At 45.7% G+C, this 15,349-nt stretch overlaps 1 protein-coding gene across 1 annotated transcript in view; it reads right to left on the bottom strand.

Annotated features, from left to right (window-relative positions):
- tln1 (talin 1) overlaps positions 1-10,875 on the bottom strand; it is a 207,178-nt gene extending 196,303 nt beyond the window's left edge. Inside the window, exon 1 of the mRNA XM_084325947.1 lies at positions 10,727-10,875. The gene's annotated coding sequence lies outside the window, so the exon portion shown is untranslated. The remainder of the gene's footprint in view (positions 1-10,726) is intronic.
- Between the last annotated feature and the right edge of the window lie 4,474 nt (positions 10,876-15,349).

The following is a 15,349-nucleotide window of genomic DNA, read 5'->3' as shown; positions in this document are numbered from 1 at the left end:
TCCTCCTCCGGCACCCGGGAAGACAAAGCCAGCCTTCATTCCCCCCCCGGCGCCCTGGAGCAGACCACCACAATGCCACACAGTGGGGCCCTTCAATGGCAATCTTTTTACCCTGTATGGGAGTCTGTGGCACATGCTGGTTCCAGCCTGCGTCTGTGTCTGGGAGCCCCAGCTAGGCTACACACTGAGTCTGTGTCTGGGAGCCCCAGCTAGGCTACACACTGAGTCTGTGTCTGGGAGCCCCAGCTAGGCTGCTACACACTGAGCTCTGGTTAAGCTACACACTGAGCTCTGGTTAAGCTACACACTGAGCTCTGGTTAAGCTACACACTGAGCTCTGGTTAAGCTACACACTGAGCTCTGGTTAAGCTACACACTGAGCTCTGGTTAAGCTACACACTGAGCTCTGGTTAAGCTACACACTGAGCTCTGGTTAAGCTACACACTGAGCTCTGGTTAAGCTACACACTGAGCTCTGGTTAAGCTACACACTGAGCTCTGGTTAAGCTAGATTTAGTGTACTATAGATTTAGTGTACTATAGATTTAGTGTACTATAGATTTAGTGTACTATATGGTAGATTTAGTGTACTATAATAACTATATGGACCACCGTGGAAGTAGGCATGCCCGTAAATGTTATGTTCTAAATTGAAAGATGCACATAAGCCACAGTAGGTACTAGTTAGGCTGATTTAGACATCTATAACTTAAGACACAGTTAGGCTGATTTAGACATCTATAACTTAAGACACAGTTAGGCTGATTTAGAGACATCTATAACTTAAGACACAGTTAGGCTGATTTAGAGACATCTATAACTTAAGACACAGTTAGGCTGATTTAGAGACATCTATAACTTAAGACACAGCTGACGTATGTTTTGGTTAACTTTTTCTTTTTGTATTCAATGTTCTTGCAGAGAACCTACAAAGCATTGAGGTGCATTCAAGAAGAGACATAACATCCTTATGACGTCATGAAAACACGATTGCACAGACTAAGACCACGTCCAGGCTTATGACATCATGAGAACCAAGATCACGTCCAGGTTTTATGACATCATGAGAACTAAGATCATGTCCAGGCTTTATGACATCATGAGAACTAAGATCACGTCCAGGCTTATGACATCATGAGAACTAAGATCACGTCCAGGCTTATGTCATCATGAGAACTAAAGACCATATCCAGGCTTATGACATCATGAGAACACAAACTAAGATCATGTCCAGGCTTTATGACATCATGAGAACTAAAGACCATGTCCAGGCTTATGACATCATGAGAACACAAACTAAGACCATGTCCAGGCTTTATGACATCATGAGAACTAAGATGCTGATGGAGACTCAGTGTTCAGGGTAACAGAGCATGAGGTGAGACGGATCTTTAAAAAAGTGAATATCAGGAAGGCAGCAGGACCGGACAGCATCCCCGGCCGCGTCCTAAAAGTCTGTGCCGACCAACTGGCCCCGGTATTCACTGACATCTTCAACCTGTCCTTGGAACAGGCTGTCATCCCCACCTGTCTGAAGAAGTCCACCATCATCCCTGTACCCAAAAAATCTACGCCCGCTTGCCTCAACGACTACCGCCCTGTAGCCCTCACCTCCATAGCCATGAAGTGCTTTGAGAAGCTAGTGAAGGGCTACATCTGTTCCTCCCTCCCCATCAACCTGGACCCTCTGCAATTTGCATATCGCCCCAACAGGTCCACGGAGGACGCCATAGCCCATGTGCTGCACACAGCAGCATCACACCTGGACAAGAGGCAGGGGAACTATGTGAGAATGCTGTTCATCGACTACAGCTCAGCATTCAATACCATCGTCCCCTCCAAACTCATAGCCAAGCTCAGGGACCTGGGCTTGAACTATGACCTCTGCCAGTGGGTCTTGGACTTCCTGACGGGCAGACCCCAGGTGGTAAGAGCCGGCAACTGCACCTCCTCATCCATCACGCTCAACATAGGGGCCCCCCAGGGCTGTGTTCTGAGCCCCCTCCTCTACTCCCTGTACACACATGACTGCGTAGCACAGCGGAACAACAACACCATCATCAAATTTGCTGATGACACAGTAGTGGTGGGCCTGATCTCTGCCAACGACGAAAGGGCCTACCTGGAAGAGGTAGAGAACCTGTCACAGTGGTGTCAGGAGAACTGCCTCTCCCTGAACGTCAGCAAAACAAAAGAGATGATTGTGGACTTCAGGAGGTCGGGGGTCAAGGACTACAGCCCCCTCAGCATCGACGGGGCACCGGTTGAGAGAGTGAACAGTTTCAAGTACCTCGGAGCCCACATATCCGAGGACTTGACATGGACCACACACATTGACAGTGTTGTGAAGAAGGCACGACAACGCCTCTACTTCCTCAGGCGCCTAAGGAAGTTCCAAGTCAGTCAGAAGATCCTTAGGAACTTCTACTCATGTACAATAGAGAGCATCCTGACCGGCAACATCACCTCCTGGTTTGGGAATAGCACTGCACAAGACCGTAGCAGACTACAAAGAGTGACACGTTCAGCCGAACGCACAATTGGAGGGGGGCTTCCCACCCTCCAGAACATTTACAACAAGCGGTGCAAGGGGAAGGCTAAGAGAATTATTAAGGACTCGAGCCACCCGAACAACTGCCTCTTTGAACTGCTGCGGTCAGGCAAGCGATACCGGAGTCTTAAGGCGAGCACAGAAAGACTCAGAAGAAGCTTCTATCCCCAGGCCATCAGGCTGCTAAACGAACAATAATCACTATGCAACAACCATCAAATGCACACAGCACACACACCCACACGCACACAAACAAACAACACACTGCAGCACCCACTCTCCACACTTTAGATCACACAAACACACTTACACTTTATATTTATTGATAAGGGTTTGCACTACAACTCGTACACCTACTGTGAATTGTACCTAAATTGCACCTCGTCCCATTTCTCCATTTCTGCCTTGCACTATATAGTATTGTATATTAGTACACTGCACAGTATTGTATATTGTATGGTAACTACGTCTATTCTGCATCGAACATTGTACATATGTCTAAACTGAACACTGTGACCTCATTTTTTTTACTTCTAATTTTACTATGTTATTTTATTTCATACTTATCTTGTCTTGCACAGTCTCTGGAGCGCAACAGTAAGAAGCATTTTGTATAAAAGTATTCTGTACTTCTGTATGACAACTATTAAAGAAACTTGAAACTTGAAGACCATGTCCAGGCTTATGACATCATGAGAACACAAACTAAGACCATGTCCAGGCTTTATGACATCATGAGAACTAAGACCATGTCCAGGCTTATGACATCATGAGAACACAAACTAAGACCATGTCCAGGCTTTATGACATCATGAGAACTAAGACCATGTCCAGGCTTATGACATCATGAGAACACAAACTAAGACCATGTCCAGGCTTATGACATCATAGGCCTGCCACGATAACACATTTTGCTGGGCGATTAATTGCCCCCGAAAATATCGCGATAAGCGATATTATTGCGACCGGTTAGAGAATTTTTTTTTTGGAGAAATGTATTTCCCAAAACTTTTATTTTGAAGCCTACCGCCCCGTCTTTTCCGGTGTTTAAGACTTTTATTTTGAAGCCCACCGACCGGACCGGAAGTATTGTTGTGATTATCAGGTACTTTTTGGGTACCAGAAAAGTCACGTGAAACACTGCAGACCACTGAATAGAGACGCGTCTCTAGGATTTCATAATCATTATGTTTGCAGCAGGCACAAGTGCAATAAACAAAGGATACAGTCACTGTGTATTCTGCCTCATTTATTGATTAAACAAAACCGACATCAACACAATTTGCCACCGAGCGGAGAGTTTAGTCTCGCAAAAAGATCGCTGACTTGTTAAGGCTTGTTGTTAGGTTAGGTGCTAATGTTGTGCTAGCGTTTTAGCATGGCTATCGTACATAGCGTGATCAATATAACTCGCTATTGATTGTTTGTATGAGTAACGTTAATGCTAGTAGAATAGACACAACGTGAGGTAATCACCATCCATTTTAAACCGGTTATTACCTAATGCTAACGTTAGCAAATAGACGCGACTGGTAACGTTACAGCTTGTTAGCCTAATGCTCGTTAACGTTAGCATAGACAGCCTAGCTAACGTTAACGCTTGTAGAATAGACACAATGAGAGGTAACGTTAGCGTTAGCAGAATAGACACAACGAGGGTCTCGTTAATGTTGTTATTGATTGATTGATTGAAAACTGTGTTTACTCTGTTTGTATGAGTAACGTTAATGCTAGTAGAATAGACACAATGAGGGGTAACGTTAGCCCCACGGAGCTCCTGTGCTGTGCTCTGTAGTAAAGCCAGCGGCCCGCCTCCCAACACGGACAGTGACTGACAAGGGGCACTGGGTCCGCCTCATTAAAACAAACGCGCAAATAGCAATTAATCGCGCCCGTCAAAATCATTGCATTCATTTTAATTATCGCGGCAATTAATCGATTTATTGCTTATCGCGGCAGGCCTATGACATCATGAGAACTAAGAAGACCGTGTCCAGGCTCCAGACCATATGCTCAGCAGCAGGGAGCTGGTCCATAATTAATAACCCGCACAGCAGACAGAATGGCCACAAGAGCTGTTCAGACTAATTATCATCGTGTCATCATCCAAGGCCCGTTGTGCAGTGAAACGAAACGAGCTCATCATTAGACGACAGCTGTGCAGTGGAGGTGGCATATTAAACATAGATATTATGAACAATGAGCTTTATCTTTGTATGGAGTCGTCCATCTGAGATGTTATGGAGGTGCTGGGGATAAAAGCGATAAGAGATACTCCTTGCCGTTTGACCAGGGTTTGAAGTTCTCAGATTTAACAAGCTGTTTAGAATGATTGCAGTTTGTGATGTCATAGAATGATGAATTGGCTTTGATTCATACGTTAGCCGTGCCTTTATTTCGGCGCCAGGAACACTGCTTTCCTCATTTACTGCAGAGTTTATGAAGGTTTTTGGGTGTGGGGTAGACGGGGGGGGGGGGTTTAATTAAAAACCTGGTATGTTGCCACAAAAACACGGTTGAACACGAGGGAGGGAAGAGTGCTGGAGAATAAACGATTACAGTTAGATGAGTTTCTTTGCAAAAAAACCTCAAAACATGCTCCACAGATTCAAGGAAGACCGGTCGAGAGAGTGAACCGTTTTAAGTACCTCGGAGTCCACATATCCGAGGACTTGACATGGACCCCACACATTGACAGTGTAGTGAAGAAGGCACGGCAACGCCTCTACTTCCTCAGGCGCCTAAGGAAGTTCAAAGTGAGACAGAAGATTGCCTACTGCGGTCAGGCAAGTGCTACCGGAGTCTCATGGCCAGTACAGAGAGACTCAGAAGGAGCTTCTATCCCCAGGCCATCAGGATGCTCAACGACAATGACACTATGTAACAACCATCAAATGCACTCACAGCACACACACATCCACACGCACACACTCACTTTAAACAAACACTCACCTTATCACTCACTTTACTTTTACTCACACTTTTTAGACACTTTAACATACTTTATGTTTATCTATTATTAAAGAGATGTGCACTACATTCATACCTCATTTTTGTACCTCATCTCATTTCTGCATTGTACCTCACTGTTACTCATTTTACTCTGTATTGTAGATGTATATTATTGACTGAACATTCCTTTACTTACTTTTATTTTTACTGTATGTAGTAGCACACTCTCAGGGGCTCATACGGAAACAAGCATTTCATCATAAAGTATTCTGTATTTTAATATGACAAATAATAAAAAAAAAAAAAAAAAAAATTGAACTTGTTTTCAATAGATGCACTGAAGCCCGGTCACACAACGCTGACAATTAGTCCATTTGGTTGGGCCTGGGCCCACGGACAGGCATGCGTTCGTCATGGGACGGGGTTGCACTCCGTGCATGCCCAGGGTAAGATAAGTACTCGCTATAAGTAGCCTACCCACCTGGGCTACTTTGCATATCAATAGCGCCGGTCGTCAGGTGTGTTAAATACGTTCTCAGATACATTCACACCTAACTTGTTGTGAAGACGTGTTACATTCCATTCGTAGAGGCAATTAGGCACTGTCTGTAGTCTGTGCTCAAGCGAGGGGACATTTATGCGCATTCGCGGGAGCGCGCGCACACACCGGGAGCGCGCGTGCACGTGGCGCCAGTAGGTGCGTGCAACCCCAGTTGATTTCAGGAACGCACGCCTGCCCACAGACACACAGCTGGCCTGGGCCCACAGACACACAGCTGGCCTGGGCCCACAGACACACAGCTGGCCTGGTCCCACAGACACACAGCTGGCCTGGTCCCACAGACACACAGCTGGCCTGGTCCCACAGACACACAGCTGGCCTGGTCCCACAGACACACAGCTGGCCTGGGCTCACAGACACACAGCTGGCCTGGGCTCACAGACACACAGCTGGCCTGGGCTCACAGACACACAGCTGGCCTGGGCCCACAGACACACAGCTGACCTGGGCCCACAGACACACAGCTGGCCTGGTCCCACAGACACACAGCTGGCCTGGTCCCACAGACACACAGCTGGCCTGGTCCCACAGACACACAGCTGGCCTGGGCTCACAGACACACAGCTGGCCTGGGCTCACAGACACACAGCTGGCCTGGGCTCACAGACACACAGCTGGCCTGGGCTCACAGACACACAGCTGGCCTGGGCCCACAGACACACAGCTGGCCTGGGCTCACAGACACACAGCTGGCCTGGGCTCACAGACACACAGCTGGCCTGGTCCCACAGATGGCCTGGTCCCACAGACACACAGCTGGCCTGGGCTCACAGACACAGCGGCTCGATCACCATGTCTCCAGAAGGTAGAGACGGTCCTTGGACTCCATTATACGTCAGTCACATCCACTCGAGCTCCATGAGAAGAACACTCTGTGGTCTTGTATAATAATAACACAGCAGAAGTGGGGGTTGTAGGAACGGTGTGTCAACTTAAAGCCATTACGCAATAAAACAACAGAGATGTGGCAGTGAGTGGGCCTCTGTGGGAAGAACACAACGACAACTCCATCGCCCAACAATGGCTGCTTACAATAATTCCACTAATCAGACGCTGATTCACTGTAGTAGAGTTACTAGTAGAGTACAATGTTTAATTCCATTACTTGATAAGATTGAACCGAATTGCTCTTTCAGCCACTTGAAGTTGAGACCAGCCTCGCCGACAGTGAGATAGTGTTAAAGTGGAGACCAGCCTCGCCGACAGTGAGATAGTGTTAAAGTTGAGACCAGCCTCGCCGACAGTGAGATAGTGTTAAAGTGGAGACCAGCCTCGCCGACAGTGAGATAGTGTTAAAGTGGAGACCAGCCTCGCCGACAGTGAGATAGTGTTAAAGTGGAGACCAGCCTCGCCGACAGTGAGATAGTGTTAAAGTGGAGACCAGCCTCGCCGACAGTGAGATAGTGTTAAAGTGGAGACCAGCCTCGCAGACAGTGAGATAGTGTTAAAGTGGAGACCAGCCTCGCAGACAGTGAGATAGTGTTAAAGTTGAGACCAGCCTCGCCGACAGTGAGATAGTGTTAAAGTTGAGACCAGCCTCGCCGACAGTGAGATAGTGTTAAAGTTGAGACCAGCCTCGCCGACAGTGAGATAGTGTTAAAGTTGAGACCAGCCTCGCCGACAGTGAGATAGTGTTAAAGTTGAGACCAGCCTCGCCGACAGTGAGATAGTGTTAAAGTTGAGACCAGCCTCGCCGACAGTGAGATAGTGTTAAAGTTGAGACCAGCCTCGCCGACAGTGAGATAGTGTTAAAGTGGAGACCAGCCTCGCCGACAGTGAGATAGTGTTAAAGTGGAGACCAGCCTCGCCGACAGTGAGATAGTGTTAAAGTTGAGACCAGCCTCGCCGACAGTGAGATAGTGTTAAAGTTGAGACCAGCCTCGCCGACAGTGAGATAGTGTTAAAGTTGAGACCAGCCTCGCCGACAGTGAGATAGTGTTAAAGTTGAGACCAGCCTCGCCGACAGTGAGATAGTGTTAAAGTTGAGACCAGCCTCGCCGACAGTGAGATAGTGTTAAAGTTGAGACCAGCCTCGCAGACAGTGAGATAGTGTTAAAGTTGAGAACAGTGTTAATGGACTACTGTTAGAGGCTCCTCCCTCCCATCGCACAAGAGCTCTGCCAGTCATGAATACCAACACGTTACCATAAACACAATGTTTAATCGCCGTGTCACGTGTGATTTTACATTACAGATCTGCCCCCTGCGCCGGCTCCTCCGCATCGCAGCCACGACCTCGCTAGGAGAGGCGGGGGAACTGGAGGTCAGGTGTCGTGTTTGCCTCAGTAATTAGCATCAGTCTGACTTTTACTCAGCAGCACTCTTGTTGTCACCGACAGTCACACTACAGCTGTGGGATTATACATTTTAAACAGTACACACAGTGAGCCGCCCCCTCAGGCTGGGAAAATACTTTCCTTAAAGCCACCAAAGAGTAGCATGTCGGTGGTAACTGTTTAATGGTGGTATCAGTTATACGGTCCAGGGTGGGCTGTACAGATAGTGATATTATCAATATAGGATACATACTAACCTGTCCACAAATCCAGTACAGTTCAAACCTTTACCTTCTTATATATATATATATATTTTGTATTATCTTTTTGTATTTGCAGCTTTTGACACCCGCATTTCACCCCAAGGGGATAAATAAAGATCCATCAAAAGTTATGAATTGAAAATGGGGGACCCTGATGTAAACAAGACGAAAGTCTCTCTCTGGTCTGCATCGCCTTAACAATTGTGTGTATTGAGCCGTACTGTAGTGTGTATTGTACCCATTCTGCAATCTGTTAATAAAGTTGTCAATCAATCAATCAAACTATACTATTGAACCATTCTCGAACTCCGATGTGAGTTAGTCGAGTTGAAAAAAGGAGGCCAGTGTCTCTCTACACATTGAACTGCATAACATGTGCCGACATTATTACACGCCCTGCGGCCGGCGACACATAAAAAGTGCTGAATAGACCTTGTGAAGGCCTTCTTAATAACCCTTTCACTGCCACACAACAGCCGGTTAACCCTTTCACTGCCACACAACAGCCAGTTAACCCTTTACGGTAGTGTGATAGTAAAGGGTTAACCTTCTGTCGTGTGGCAGTGAAAAGGGTTAATCAAACGACTGTAAAGTGTTTGGCTCGTCTCCAAATGCAAAACTCGTAGCATGCGTGAATCCATACCAGGCCTTCAACTTGCCTTAACCCTTTCACTGCGACACAACAATACACAGAAGGTTAACCCTTTCACTGCCACACACAACAGCCGGTTAACCCTTTTCACTGTGGCAGTGAAAGGGTTTTAATCAAACGACTGTAAAGTGTTTGGCTCGTCTCCAAATGCAAAACTCGTAGCATGCATCATGAATCCATATACCGGGCCTTCCACTTGCTAACAGGGCTAGCTCATAATGACTATCAGACAGGCACGTCCCCACCAGGCGATACACACGGCTCTCTGTCACACGGGCACGGCGACACGCACGCCACACCCCATGGGTGTCAGAATTCTCACCCAGAGGCTGCATATTTTCTGTCTCGCTTGTTTGACAGCTGCAGGCCACAGACACAGCCACCTTGGATTGAACACTGCTGACACAATGTGAGACAACAAAACACACATACGTTCACTTCCCACTGCCTGTCATTCGTCACCCGTGACTTTAGCATGGGACAGCTTGTTGTTTTAAAACTACTAAAGTGTGTAGCCCGCGGGCAAGGTGGCCAATACTTCTCTCAAAAGACACTTTAAACACCACATTTGTATCTATTTATCACAAAAAAAGATTTGCACTACATCCTCCATACCTCTTTTTGCATTTTAAAAAGTTAGCATTTTGTACTTTTAGTTTGCACTAAATATTTAACTTTTTTTTCTTTTTTTTTTTACTGTATGAAGCACATTCTCAGTCAGGAGGCTCATCATGATACAGAACCAAGCATTCCACTGGAATGTACCTTTTATATGTGTGACAACAAATGAAACACAAAACGTGAAACTTGAAAAAGTGGCCTACTTCTCAAACCAAAAGGAATAACAAGGGAATCTACTCAAAAACAACAACAAGGGGCTCAAATCTAAACAGTCCTTGTGTGTGTGGGGTTACCAGTCGTTAGGATAGATAGATAGTCCATTTGTTTTTAATACTAAGTTATACTTCTTTAAGCAGCAAGAAGCCCAGAGAGGAAACATGGGTCTGGCTGGATGTTTGAATGGAGAGATGGTGCAAGTTCAGCCACTAAATAACTATCTTCTAAAGAAGAGCTACTGGTCAAAGAAGTACTTATTGACACACAGTAGCTGTTAGAAGATACTTTGTTTCAACACCACGGGGCTGAACTTGGACCATAATAATAAGTACTGTACGTCTTATGTTGACATACAGTGTTCTTCTCCGGATCCATGGCCAAAGCTAAACGCCAAAATACTAATAATAATCTCCAGAAAAGCAAAGTGAAACACAACAAATCCATGTTCTGTTCTGGGTCATGTTGAGAAAAACGTGACTGTGAACATAATAATAACCCACTGGAAGCAGAGAAGAGGACGTGAAGTGTCTGGGGAGAGAATGGTGGAAACTTTCTGACACTGAAAACAAACCGGAGCTATGAAGTTGTTATTATTATGAATAATAATAAATATAATAATAATAATCAGCTCACCTTTAGTTCCGCTCCCGTCGCTCGTCCCGCAGCTACAAGTGTGAAGTGTTGGTTAATAATACAAATCCCTTTCTTTCCCCGGCAGGAATTATTGTTCTTTTTTACGCTGCGAAATGTCAGAAAGTGGAGTTTTTTCCTCCCTCTCTCTCTCTCTCTCTCTCCCCCTCTCTCTCTCTCTCTCTCTCTGAGCGCCCTCCTTCTCCTGTCGAGTCGAGGCCAATAGTATCCAGCTGCAGAACGTCAGCGCAGCCCTCTCAGTCCCCGCGCTGTCAGGCCGAGGCTGGTAAAGATATGCCTCCTAAAGTGTGAAAACGGAAGTACAGGAAGTACCGGCTACAGGCTTTCCGGTTTCGACAAAACAATTATAGAAACGTGTGAAGTGCACAATATGTCCTCGTTTAAGCCACTGCAATGGCTTTGCCTGAAGAATTTACTTGCTTCAGTAGGCTGGTAAAGCTATGCCTCCTAAAGTGTGAATCGGAAATACAGAAATACCGGCTACAGGCTTTCCGGTTTCCGGGCACCCCCAGTTCTGTTTATACTTCCCCAGTGAAACAAAAAACAAGCAGACGCTCGTACATCTCGAAAACAAGACAATGGAGTTATCAGCGGACATTTTCAACAAAACAATTATAGAAACGTGTGAAGTGCACAATATTTCCTCGTTTAAGCCACTGCAACGGCTTTGCCTTAAGAATTTGCTACATGACCGGGACGTTCTAGCTTGTTTGCGACAGGATTCGGGGGGAGTGCATTTTCACGAGCACCTGTCGTGATTTCAGGGGCGGGACTTCCTACCCGATTCACACTTTCAGCCCTAATGCTTTACCGAGATAAAGCTGGGAACGAGGTTATTATGTCAGGCCCCTTGCTCTCCCAATGGCTGATTTGGGTCACGAGACCATCACAGGCCCGCTCAGCAGCGCCACCCACCCAATGGCTGAATTTTATTTAAACTTTATTTAACAGATTGCAGAATGGTTACAGTACAGTACAGCTCAATACACACAATTGTTAAGGGGTTGCAGACCAGAGAAAGACTTTCGTCTTGTTTACATCAGGGTCCCCCATTTTCAATTCATAATGACATTTATGACATACTCAATGCAGTACTGTTACATTTGTGACATACAGTAAATATATACAAGGGGGGAGGGAACTGTACATTTATGATGAATTGAAAATGGGGGACCCTGATGTAAACAAGACGGAAGTCTTTCTCTGGTCTGCATCCCCTTAACAATTGTGTGTATTGAGCAAAATTAACAATATGATGCCGCAAGTTCTGTTATATTTCAATTGCCTTACTTATTTACATAAGTATTATAGGCCTACAGCAGTATTGTACAGCCAGTAACTATACTTTTGCTCACAAATTCCTGAGGGGCCTGACAGCGCGGGGCCTGACAGCGCGGGGACTGAGAGTGCTGCGCTGACGTTCTGCAGATGGATGCTTCTCGTCGAGGCGGCGTTCAAACTCCACCCTTCATGATGATGCAGCAATGATGATGATGATGATGATGATGATGATGATGATGATGATGATGATGATGATGATGATGATGATGATGATGATGATGATGGGGCGGTGGTGTACAGCAGGGGCCGATCATACTAATAATAATAATAATCTTCATTTATATAGCACCTTTCATACACGGAGTGCAACTCAAAGTGCTTAACAGAGACACGTCTTCTTTAAACAAGTCAAGAAGAAAAAACACAGTAAGTCAAGAAAAAACAAGAATACCATAAGGTCCAATTTTTTTTAATAAACTCAAAATAAATAAATGCATGCATGCAACACTCCCAGACATACCCCACGAGAAGGTAAGGAAAAACTCACTAAAACCTAATAATAGGAAAAAATGCACCACAGGCAATGTGGAGGAGAGAAACCTTAGAAGGGCCGTTCAAGGGGGGATCTCCCTTCTTAGATGTCGGTGATATTAGTGTTGCATGTTGCATTAAAAACAGACGAACAGTTACTAGTTATTTTTTTGTATGTATTGGTTTAAAATACAGAGACAGTGCATATTAAGGAACATTTTACTGTAAATATGCCAGTTTTTTTTGCCAGGTTGGCAAATTTTCAACTGTATAGTCTCTGGGGCAGGTGACATGAGCACTACAATAATTAAGACAGTACAATTACAGTAGGAAATAGAATCAGTAGGTTACAATACATTAAAATACATTACAATACATCACCATCACAACCCCTAGTTGTGTGTATTCGTTTTGAGGCAATAGAACTCATTGATTAACTCAACATCTTCCTATATATATGTATATATATAATATATGTATTATATATATATGCATCCGTGTCGACACAGAACTGTGTTATTTTGTGTATTTTATAATATAAACACACCTGTAGAAAAGACAGACAAAACATATGCTGTGTCTGTCTTAATTGACAAACACTATAACAACATACAGTAGCCTACTTGTAAAACACATAAGATGCAAATGGGTGTGTGTTTTTTTAAGAGTAGGTTATTATAGCTGTGTGCATTGAGACGCTATCAGTAGCAACCAACTTGTGTTTAGCGTTTCTCTGATTGGCCAATACGCCCATGTGACCATGGCAGCGCGAGAGAGCGGCAGCGCGGAAATAGGCTGTCTATTGCCTCGCGCTGCAGCGCGGAAATAGGCTGTCTATTGCCATTCTCTAAGTCAAACTCTAACCTTAACCAGCTCCTTAACAGCGCCTAAACTTAACCCTTCTAACCTTAAGCTCCTCCTTATGCTCCTCCCTCCCCATCAACATGGACCCCCTGCAATTTGCATACCGCCCCAACAGGTCCACGGAGGACGCCATAGCCCATGTGCTGCACACAGCAGCATCACACCTGGACAAGAGGCAGGGGAACTATGTGAGAATGCTATTCATCGACTACAGCTCGGCATTCAATACCATAGTCCCCTCCATACTCATAGCCAAGCTCAGGGACCTGGGCTTGGGCTATGACCTCTGCCAGTGGGTCTTGGACTTCCTGACTGGCAGACCCCAGGTGGTGAGAGCAGGCAACTGCACCTCCTCATCCATCACCCTCAACATAGGGGCCCCCTAGGGCTGTGTTCTGAGTCCCCTCCTCTACTCCCTGTACACACACGACTGTGTGGCTCAGCGGAGTAGCAATACAATCATCAAATTTGCTGACGACACAGTGGTGGTGGGCCTGATCTCTGCCAACGACGAGAGGGCCTACCTGGAAGAGGTCAAGGTCCTGGGGTGTGCCAGGAAAACAGCCTCTCCCTGAACGTCAGCAAAACAAAGGAGATGATTGTGGACTTCAGGAGGTCGGGGGTCAAGGACTACAGCCCCCTCAGCATCGACGGGGCACCGGTTGAGAGAGTCAACAGCTTTAAGTACCTCGGAGCCTACATATCCGAGGACTTGACATGGACCACACACATTGACAGTGTTGTGAAGAAGGCACGACAACGCCTCTACTTCCTCAGGCGCCTAAGGAAGTTCCAAGTCAGTCAGAAGATCCTTAAGAACTTCTACTCATGTACAATAGAGAGCATCTTGACCGGCAACATCACCTCCTGGTTTGGGAATAGCACTGCACAAGACCGAAGCAGACTACAAAGAGTGACACGTTCAGCCGAACGCACAATTGGAGGGGGGCTCCCCACCCTCCAGAACATTTACAACAAGCGTTGCACGGGCAAGGCTAAGAGAATCATTAAAGACTCCAGTCACCCGAACAACTGCCTCTTTGAACTGCTGCGGTCAGGCAAGCGATACCGGAGTCTCAAGGCGAGCACAGAAAGACTCAGAAGAAGCTTCTATCCCCAGGCCATCAGGCTGCTAAACGGACAATGAATGAACACTACACAACAACAACAACCACCAAACGCACATAGCACACACATCCACACGCACACACTCACTTTAAACAAACACACTGTAGCACCCACTCCACACACTTTATAGCACACACCCACTTTAAACAAACACACTGTAGCACCCACTCCCCACACTTTATATTTATTGATGAAGGATTGCACTACAACTCGTACACCTTACTGTAAATTGTACCTAAAATTGTACCTCATCCCATTTCTGCTTTGCACTAGATAGTACTGTACATTAGTACACTGCATAGTATTGTATATTATATGGTAACTCAGAACATTGTACATATGTCTATACCGAACACTGTGACCTCATTTTTCTTCTTCTAAATTACATGCTATATTATGTTATTTGATACTATCTTGTCTAGCACAGTCTCTGGAGCGTAACAGTAAGAAGCATTTTGTATGAAAGTATTCTGTACTTCTGTATGACAACTATTAAAGAACTTGAACTTGAACTTGAAGCAACTCCGAAACAATGCCTAACCTTAACCAACTCCGAAACAATGCTTAAAGTTATGCCTAAACTTAACGGCGAAAGAATGCGAATGCACGTTAAAAAAAAAAAAAAAAAAAAAAATTGAAGGGAATCGAACTAGCCAGCAACGAGCCATAGGATCTACAGCCATGCAGCGTTGCCAATTGAGCTATTTCTGGATACTGAATAAGGGGCGGTTACTGGCATATAATGCTGCCGCGACGGAGCTCCGCGGGGGCGTGGCTAGACGCAAGTTGGGCGTGGTTAGA

Source organism: Notolepis coatsorum (assembly GCF_963971535.1).
Source record: "Notolepis coatsorum genome assembly, chromosome: 12".
Classification (NCBI taxonomy): Eukaryota; Metazoa; Chordata; class Actinopteri; order Aulopiformes; family Paralepididae; genus Notolepis; species Notolepis coatsorum.
This window is presented reverse-complemented; position numbering and strand designations above follow the sequence as displayed.